The sequence below is a fragment of the Vespula vulgaris genome, chromosome 17, assembly GCF_905475345.1.
Source record: "Vespula vulgaris chromosome 17, iyVesVulg1.1, whole genome shotgun sequence".
Classification (NCBI taxonomy): Eukaryota; Metazoa; Arthropoda; class Insecta; order Hymenoptera; family Vespidae; genus Vespula; species Vespula vulgaris.
In genome coordinates this window covers 4,892,137-4,902,993 of record NC_066602.1, presented here as the reverse complement: position 1 = coordinate 4,902,993, position 10,857 = coordinate 4,892,137, and the positions used below count along the sequence as shown (strand labels likewise).

The following is a 10,857-nucleotide window of genomic DNA, read 5'->3' as shown; positions in this document are numbered from 1 at the left end:
TATACATTACAATGTAAGATTTGGAAGTGTTTGATGAAGGAAAGTCCGGTTCTCTGGTTCTTCCACCATCCGATTGTAGTTGAACTTATGTTCTAAATCTTCGAACTCGTCGGCTGGTGACAATATTAATATTAAACATTACTAATTTTTAACTTTAAATTGTATAGACAAATAAGAGTTACACGAAAACGCAGTAATAAAGTTAATGGTAGAGGTCAGTAGAAAGGCAACAATTTCAGATACGTAAAATTGTAATTTACAAAAATCGGTGAAACGTAGTTGTCATTCCATTTTACGTATCACTTTCATATTTAGATCGAGGTAAAAATGTTTCTTCGTTTTCTATCGGCCCCATAACTTTAGCAATGTCAAACAATCCATTTGTCGATCGTACCGCGCGTTCGAAAGTTGAATTTTCATAGAGTTTTCATAGAGTTTTCATATCTTTAGAAAGGTCATGATTTGTATGTGTTTATATGTTTAAAAGTTATTATGCCTTATAGATAAGGTAGAATAAAGTAGACATATTTTGAAATTTTATTACAAGGTGGATAATAATGCCGCTCCAGCTATTAAAAATATTTGTAATATTTATCGACCGATGCGTTAACAATGGACGTCGTACATAGCTACATCAAACGTTTTCTATATGGAAGGTATGATGTAAGTGGTGCGACTGATGTCGACAAGGAACTAACCATCGATCACAAAACAGTTTTATATCGTTTGAAGAAGGTTGGATATAAAAACGATCCAATGTTTGTGTTTCGCGTGATTAAATCGTGAAGCATTTAATGGATCGTATCTCTGTCAGCGAATCATTACCAACACCTGACGAAACCAAAGCATCCTTGAAACCGCCAATTATGTTCAATAATGTACGGAAAGTATCATGATCGATGGAACCAGAATCGATCGTTGCCACCCGTTCCAACTATTGATCATAATCTCTACTCTATACAATCGGACAATGATTCGCTTTTGCATTGAAATACGAAGAAACCTTTTCCCCTAACTTAACATCTCGATTAGTAATGTCATTGATTAATATCAATCTTTTACGGAAATTGACTCGAATTATTGCGATAATGTAGCCAGTAAAGTATATCGTTTAACGAGTGAATGACATTACTGATATGATTATTATATTATCTAAAAATTGAGTTATACGCAATTAACTATTAGCAATTAAAGAATACAATAATAAATATATTTCAATATTCGATATAATAAATTTTACACAAAATTTTAGTCGAACTTTTAATAAATTTGCCTGGAATGTATATTTATGTGTCTTAATACTGAATGGAGAATTAACCTGAGGTATCAGGTTAATTCGTACTTTTAATCAAGATTTTTAAGTTAACGAAATTAATTTGAAATCCTGTGACACACTAAAAATATTCAAATGTTATGAATTGAAGGAATGGGAAATGTCAACTATAATTTCAGTTTACACTTGTAACACCATCACATAGATTTACGGACATCACACGCAGATATCACTGAGAATGAATACAAACCAGGTCGGTAGAATTTCCTGATACGTATTCGTTCGTTTGTTTTTTTCAAACGATATGTCATCTCCGCGTGGCGTAGCCTTATCTTCCTTTCTTCAGAAATCAAACGCAAAAGATTTTTTCTTTTGTTACGCGGAAAATCATTTCGAGTTAGCTTAACCATTGATAAAGCGCGAATTACCTCGTATCCTACGTGTCCTACGAATCGTCTGATACATCACAAACTCGACGTATGACGTTTTAAGTTGGTCGGAGGATTTACTGAACGACTAAACTCTAATATCTACAAATTCGTATAGTCTCGAAATGATCGAAGGGATTAAACAAGATTTTAAAATATCGTCCTTTCCGCAAGAAGCTTTCTATTCCTTTTCTCTCCATATTTGCAAAATTGTTTTTATACAAAAGCACTGCTTTCTTTACGCATAAGTTCAAAGACGCAAACAATCAGATAACGACACCTACAAGCATTTATGGAATTAATCGTCGCTTGTATCAGTACTTTACGGTTTCACGTTAAATATTGATATCAAAAGAATTCATGATATTGTATCGTTTACGATTCAAACGAAATATGTGATATTTCTAGAGCAGGAGGTAGGTAATTAAAAAATCAAAAGACGTTCATTCATTTCACAAAGAAGAAAATAAACCTGATCGTGCGTATCACACGATATCACACGACAAAAGCAAAGTTCTATTTCTATTTTAATTAAAGTTTCTAATTATTAGATGAATATTTTTCAACATTTTTAATCGGTAATTTAAATAAATTAATGGTCATCATTAATAATGAATTATCAATACGTGGTATAAGTGGTAGGTATTAAACCGATTGATACAAAAACTATAAGAATTTTAATTGAAACAATTGTGGGCGTAATAATTTATTATTATTCTAAAAAGGTAGATGAGAATTTACAATAAATCCTGACGCAACACTGACACGACATTTTACTATTTATTATATATTAACCATTTATACCACGTACTGATATTTAACTACAAATACTAATGAAAACATTTATTGAATACTATTAATTTTGATTGTCTCTATACTCTGCTGTATCTCTTTCGCTCTTCCTTTTTCTTCTATGAACTGGAAGAACGAAAACGTAATGAAATAAGTGAAGTTAACGATCCATCTCACTTATTCTCATACTATTTCCGTATACTTTCTCGTATTCGTTTTCTTCTTTCATTTTATTTTTGTTTCACTTCGACCCTTACTCACATGCTGAAGGAGTTTGGTTTAAAACATTTTTTAAATTACGTGTAAGTACTCACATATAAGTGGATACGTCAGAAACAAAATTAGCACCTTTAGTTTCGACATTATAAAGTTTGGCTACATTGGATGGTCATACATATGTACATGTAGTTGTATATGTTTGTATGTATTAATATTAATGAATAACTATAACGGACCTGTACCCATAACGTCTATAATACAGATGTAAATATTTAGCAAAAAGTTTAAATTAACCCTTTGCATTCGGCGCTCACTCGGACGTTCGGAGTTTCGAATGATTTACTCATATTTAATTTAGACGAATTTGCAAACGTTGTAGAACATATACTTGTGCAAAAAAATCAGTATTTTGTTCCTTATAATATTCTCGATAATACGATAAGTTTTGAAGGAATTTGTTTATATCATTTACATTGATATCGTTATTTATAAAAATTCCTCGTTTTCTGATCGTTCTGGGGGAACATCCGAGTGCGAAGGGTTAAAGAAAAATTAAAAAATAAATTAAAATAAAAAGAAAAGAAAGAAAAGTTAGAATTGAAAAAGAAGAAAAAGAAATTACTACCAAAAAGAAAAAAACGAAAAAGATTACAAAATAAATTAGAATCAAAAGAAAGATTAAAATCTAAAAGAGGAAAAGAAAATTAAAAAAAAATTAAAATCAGAACAAAGGAAAACAGAAAAGGAATTAAAAGAAAGAGATTAAAGGGAGAAAAAAGACAAAGAAGGAAAAAACAAATAAACATGCATTGGGAAATTGTAACGATCCATTTCATATTTATTCCGAGTGAGTGATATCTGTCTGTAACGGGCGTAAATCTACGCGATGTCGGTGTTATAACTGCAAACTGAAATGTTAGTCGATATTTGCTATTCCTTCAATTATCTACGACATTTGAATATTTTCAATCTGCCACAGAATTTGATCTTAATTTCATTGACTCAAAAATCTTGATTAAAAGCTCGAATTAACCTGATACCTCAGGTTAATTCTCTAATCAGTTTTGCTACACAGAATATCGATAAATCGTTTATTGAAATATATTTATTATTATTATAACATTTAATTAGATATAATTAATTACGTGTATGATAATCTATATGTAATATAATGATCCTATCAGTAATGTCATTCATTCACATTGTTAAGCAAGATAAATACCTTTGACTATATTACTGAAATAATTCGAATTAATTTCCATAAAGGAATGATATCAACCAATGACATTACTAATCAAGATATTAAGTTAGAGGAAAACGTTTCTTCGTATTTCAATGCAAAAGCAAATCATTTTCCGATTGTTTAGAGAAGAGATTATGATCAATAGTTTGAACGGCGCGACAACGGTTGATTCTCCTTCCATGGATCATGATCCTTTTCATAGATTATCGCACATAATGGCCCGTTTCAAGAGTGCATCGGTTTCGTTAGGTCCTAATAACGATTCGCAGACAGAAATCCATTAAACGCTTCACTATTTGATCATATGGAACATGAACATTGGATATCTTTATATATCCAGCATTCTTCAAATGATGTAGAACTGTTTTGTGACCGATGGTTGGTTCCTAGTCTATGTCTTGCACCACTACATCATATCTTCCGTATTGGAAACGTTTGATGTAACCATGTGCGATGTCCATTTATAACGCATCGATTCTAAATTTTTTCAAAAGTTGGATTGGCATTATTCTTTTCCTCGTAATAAAATTTCAAAATACATCTTCTTTGTTCTATCTCACTTATAAGGCGTGATAACTTTTAAACAAATACACGAATTCGAAAAAACCTCTCGAAAAATATTCCACAAAAACTCAACTTTCAAACGCGCGGCGCTTGATAACCGCTTGATAAAGCGCTTGATAAAAATTGATTGTTGGACATTACTAAAGTTATGAACCCGGAATAATGTCATCAGCCAATATAGGAATACGAAGAAACATTTTTCCCGAATTAACTCGACCTAAATAAGGTAGGGACATATAAAATGGAATGACAATTAGGTTTCACCCATTTTTTTAAATTACAATTATGCGTATCTGACATCGTTGCTTTTCCACCGACTACTCTACTCTTACGGTTATTACTGTGTCTACGCGGGACTATTCCTCGTGCATACAATTCAAGGTTATCATCTATTTCATTTTGTCATTATATATGCTCACTAGCGGAGTTATTATGCGTAGAAGAAAAGAAGCTATATGCGAAACGCGTGATGTGCCAGAGGAATAAAAAAAAAGGAGAATCTGAAATAATTAATATCTAGAAAGTAGAGTTGCTTTTATAGCTTTTATATATCTTTCTCTAATAGTTGGAACATTTCTAATAATTGTTCCCCTGGTTCTTTATTCAATATTATATCAATATTATCATTCGTACCTTTCTGAGAAGCATCGATATCACTACAGGAGTTGATGCATCTTTGGCAAGTCTTGCCGTTTCTTTTTGTAAATCCTGAAATAATTCAATTGCGAATATACATTACACCATTGCCATACAAGTGGTTGATTGTGTTCGTCACTTTTGAAAAAGCAAGTTTGTCAAACCTCCGGCAACACCAAACAAGTAACATAGGTATATTAGATTTCCAAAATTTAATGCATAGTTTAAAATACAAATAAATTCGAAAGAAACATATCGATAATTTTTGCAAGCTTAAGTGCTCCAATTGTTACAGAAAAACTTGGTCCTACAAAAGACGATCAACTTTCTTGACATTCATCTGTCGCAGCCTCACAATTTCTTTACACTTCCGGTACGCCACGCGCTTCGCGTATAAACTCTTTTTCTTTTCGATCAAGAACTGTCTGTAATAAAATATAATAACAGAAATTAGGAAGCTTTGTAATTCTCTCACAGAAGTAACTTTTACTTCTATAATAAAAAGAAATTGATAAAGGTTATAGAATATAAAGCATACGATGTGAAATAAAAACTAACTTTCTTTAATACATAGGAAAGTGTTTGGTGAAAGAAAATCTGGCCCATTGGTCCTTCATTGACCAAAATGACCAGTCTTTCTCTTGTGAGAGGCATCTACACAAGCGATTGATGCACCTTTGGCTGTGGCAAGTCTTGTCGTATCTCTTCGTAAATCCTGAAATAATTCAATTGCAAATATATATTACGCCATTGCCGTACAAGCGGTTGATCTTAAACATTTTCAATAGACTTACGGACGGTGTTTCCAGAAGGATTATAGATTGACATGTAAATCCTGCATAGGGTAGACTAGTCGTTTTTGAAGAACCAAGTTTGTCAAACCGTCGGCAACATCTAATATGTAACGTAGGTATATTTGATTTACAAAAGTTAATGAATAGTTTAAAATGGAAATAAATTCGAAGGAAAAATACCGATAATTTTTGGAGGCTTAGATACTCTAATTGTTACAGAAAGACTTGATCCTACAAAAGACGCTCTACTTTCTAGATATTCATCTGTCACAGCATCATCATTTTTTTATTCTTTCGGTGCGTATATACGCTTCGCCTATAGCTTCTTTTTCTTCCTTGTTTAATAACTGTCTGTAACAAAATATAATAACAGATATCAGGAAGACTTTCTTATTCTTCAGAATTATCCCAAATTCTCAGTAGCAATTTTTCCTTTTATAATAAGAAGAAATTAATAGAGGTTATAAATATGTGAAGTAATGTGTAATAATATAAAAATTAACTAACCTTCTTTAATAGATTTGTAAGTGTTGCTTGTTAAAAGAAAGTCCGGTTCTTTGGTTTTTGCACCGTGCGATTCCCCGGAGTTACACTTATCTTCCATATCTTTCAACTTGTCGGCAGATGACAATATTAACATTAAATCGCACTAGTTTCTAATCTTAAATTATATACATAAATAATAGTCGCGAGAAAAAACAATAATAAAATTAACAGTAGAAATCAGTACAAAAGCAACCATCCCAGTTATGTAAGATTATAACTGACAATAATTGTTGAAACCTAGTTCTTCTACCCTTTTGCGTCACATTCCTTATTCAAATGTTTCCTAGCATTCTACCGGCTAATGAATAATGACATCCGATATAATTTTGTTAATGTTAAACAATTAATTTGGCAATAGTGCCGCGCGATTATCGAAAGGCGAGCTTCCATCAAGTATTTCGAGCAAGGTCGAATCGAAGAACGAAGAAGATACATTTGAATATTTTATTACAAGAGAGATAATGATGCCACTCCGGCTCTTAAAGAAATTTCTGACATTTATTGACCAATCCGTTATCAATGGACGTTGCACAAAGCTGTATCAAACGTTTCCAATATAGATGGTATCATGTAAGTGATGCAAATGATGCTGTCAAGGAACCAACTGTACACAAAACAGACATAAATCATTGAAGAAAAATAAAAATCCAATGTTTGTGTGCCGCATGATTAATTAATGAAACATTTAATGGATCATATTTTTATTTGCAAATCGTTACTAAAACGGAACGGAACGGAACTGAAGCATTCTTGAAAGGATCCATGAAGCACAATTCTGGGTGAAATTGATCATGACCTATGGAAGGGGAGATTCAACCGTTGCCGTCCGTTCAAACTATTAATTATGATCTATACTCTAAACAATCGTAAATCGTAACCGCTTTTGCATTAAAATGCAAAATAGGAAAATAAAAAGAAACTTTTTTCCCTGACTTAATATCTTAATCAGTAATGTCGATAATTAATATCACTCTTTTATGAAAATTAACTCTATTTATTACAATGATGTAATTAAATGTATCACGTTTAACGAATGATTAACATTACTAATTTGATTGTTATATCATATAAAAATTATCTTACACCTAATCAACTATATCTGATTAAACAATATAATAGTAATAAGTATATTTCGATATATGATTTAATAAATTTTACTCGAATTTTTAGTCGAATTTCTAACAAATTTACTCGATTCTATATTTTTGTGCCTCGTACTGCTTAGAGAATTAACCTGAAATATTTCGTTAATTCGCATTCTCAATCAAGTTTTTTAATCAAGCTAATGAAATTAAAATCAAATCGTACAGCCGATTAAAAATATTCAAATATTGTGAATAATTAAAGAAATAACAAATATTCGGTTAAAAGTTGGGTTTACATTTGCGACATCGTTATTACAACGACTCACAGAAATTAGATACAGATATCACTCGATATAAATATGAAATATATCCGTACAATTTCCCAATACGCATTTGTTTGTAATATTTTTCTTTTTTGTCTTCTTCATTTTTTTTTCCTTGAATTCTTTTCTCCATTTTAATCCTTTTTTCTGATTTTCCTTTTTTGATTATTCTAATTCTTTTTCCACCTTTTTTCCTTTTTTTGAATTTTAATCTTTTTTTCGATTCTAATTTCTTTTTTAATTTTTTGCGTTTTCTCCTTTTTGGTATTAATTTCTTTTTTTTTTCTTTTTCAATTATAATTTTTCTTCCTTTTCTTTTTATTTTAATTTATTTTTTAATCTTTCTTTATCCCTTCGCACCCAGACGTCCCCACAGAGCTCCCCATCAGAAAAACAGAAATTCTTACAAGTAACACAAGATATCAATGAAACTGACGTAATCGAATTCCTTCAAAACTTATCGTACTACCGAGAATATTATAAGGAACAAAATATTGATTTTTTTGCAAAAGAATATTTCTTCAATGTTTGCAAATTCGTCTAAATCAAATATAAATAAATCAATTGAAGCTCTGAACGTTCGAGAGGACATCGAAAGCAAGGGGTTAATTTTAACTTTTTCTAAATATCTACATGTATACAGATGAATACAAAGGCAAATTATAGTTATACATCAATATTAATACGTACACACACACATGTATATATGTATTTTTATGATTATACACACATATACACACTTATATACTTATACATATATATACATCTATTAACCCTAAATACATCCTACATATAGAGAGGTTTTCCGTTTAAACATTCGTAATAATTAAAACATATCAACACATGTTCTGTATGTGTATCTCTACATGTGTGTGTGTGTGTGTGTATAGGGTTAATTAATCTGATTCACACATTCACGAGTATAAAGATAAATAGAAAAAGAAGATGAAAATACAAATGTAAATTCACTTATATAGATACATTCGCGTCGTTAAACGATCAAACGTAATGATTTGGACGTAATTTTAGATATAATTGAATATTTACTTTTGCTTAATCCTGGTCCCGTCTGAAAAGAATAAAGAAAATTGAATTGATGTACGTACGTATAAGAGAAAATATTATATAAATTTATCTCTGGGTTGATTAAACAAAAATAAAATGTAATGATTTTACGACAGGATAGCGAACATAATTCTATCTCTTTCTATTGATAATTGTAATTAAGCAAGTTATCGTTTAATAATAATTTTGCAGAATGGTATTCAAGATAAATTTTAGCATATAATATTATATCACGATTGATCGAATGAAATTTATTTTTGTAACTATTCTGATTAATTGCAAAATGAGTCGGTTTTCTGATTTTGTGCAACATGATATAACGGGAATATGGGATGGATTTGCGGAAAACCAATATTTACAGTCATTGCTTCCACAGCAATGAAATTATAATATTGTAATATTATAATATGATGAAAAATTTATAGCAGAATTTTAAATTTCATCGCTATTATTATTACTCGTTATTGTTAAAGGAAAGAAATGAAAATTACTTACGGCATTGCTAGGAATCCATGCTCGTTCTTGCTTATATTACATATGTGTTTAAACAATGTGAGCATTCCGGTCATCTCGTTACGTCCTGGACATTAAACGAAATATTAAGTTCTTACTTAATTTCATTTCTTTCCTTGAAAATTGGTTTCATTAAAAATAAAACATCATTATTCTTTACCATGTGGATCAATCAAGCACGCTCACGGTAGTCAAGGAAAGATACTTTCAGTGCTCTTCAGACATTTTTATTTCGTGTTAATTCCGTATTTTAGTTTTATGAAAACTTTTAATAGTTTCTCCCATCGCCGCGATCTTGTGAGACACTGTTAACACAGTCGTTTAGGAAGAAAAATTATAAATAAGTACGTATTTACATGTACAGATGAATATCATTTGTTATTATTATTTCGATCGATCTGGTTCATAAATTTTTCTAAGAATAAATAATAAATAATAAGCTTCATATAGATCGTATTTCGACATGAGGCGCGTCATTTAAAGGATAATATTAATGATGATAATATTAATAGGACATATTTAAATGGTCGAACACTTTTAAATTACTCTTTTCGAATAATTGGTAATTATTCCAATTACACGATCTAAACGTTGACAGAGCATGCTTAAAAAAACTCTATTAAAAGATTTTGATAACTTTAGTGTTTTATCTTTATTAAAAATACTTCAAAGTCTTTCAAAATGTTCGATAAATCTTTCGATATACTTTCCAAATGTTCTAATTATTTATGGAAAAATTTGGACCAACATTCAGAATTTTATTTTAACTTTACATAGAAAAAATGTCAGAATCTCCTTGAAACTTTTTCAATATTGCACGAACTTTTTCGTATCGTGCAAACGTTACGAAATATCCGTTTAATAATTGAAACCACAACAACTGAAATGTTTAATCAAAGATCCATACGATTCGTTGAGAACGTTAAGGGACCTTTCTATTTTTCTTCTATTTTTCATTTTTCTGTTCTCTTCGTCAATGAATTAAATCATGTATCTCTGTTCCAATTGATTAACTAATCGGCAGAGGAACGATTGAACTAGTGTCAAACCAGCAAATTAGCTAGTATCGTGGATTTCTCAAAGGATATTTTCATCGGGGATTACGAAACAGGATAGAGCTACGCAACAGTTGGCCATATATACGATTATTATAATACGACATATAAATGTATAACAGAAATATCCTAATTCAGATAACTCTAATTATATTTTCCTCTCTCTTTAATATTATGCGATAATACGTCAAAGACAAATTACAGATAAAATATAATATAATATAATAAATGTAAAAGAATAGATAAAATATAGTATAAAGTAATAATAAAGAACTATGCAATTTTCTTTAGTACATTATAAATTGCTATATCGTAGCATCG

At 30.4% G+C, this 10,857-nt stretch overlaps 2 long non-coding RNA genes across 2 annotated transcripts; both read right to left on the bottom strand.

The window, feature by feature from the left end:
* On the bottom strand, positions 1-6,594 carry LOC127069866 (uncharacterized). The gene is made up of 6 exons (XR_007783767.1): positions 6,457-6,594; positions 6,130-6,300; positions 5,950-6,049; positions 5,714-5,870; positions 5,153-5,580; positions 1-113 (listed from the first exon to the last, which is right to left on the bottom strand). It is a non-coding gene; the product is annotated as an uncharacterized LOC127069866 (long non-coding RNA).
* Positions 6,595-7,747: 1,153 nt separating this feature from the next.
* Positions 7,748-9,935, bottom strand: LOC127069867 (uncharacterized). The gene is made up of 3 exons (XR_007783768.1): positions 9,642-9,935; positions 9,464-9,548; positions 7,748-8,972 (listed from the first exon to the last, which is right to left on the bottom strand). It is a non-coding gene; the product is annotated as an uncharacterized LOC127069867 (long non-coding RNA).
* Positions 9,936-10,857: the final 922 nt, after the last annotated feature.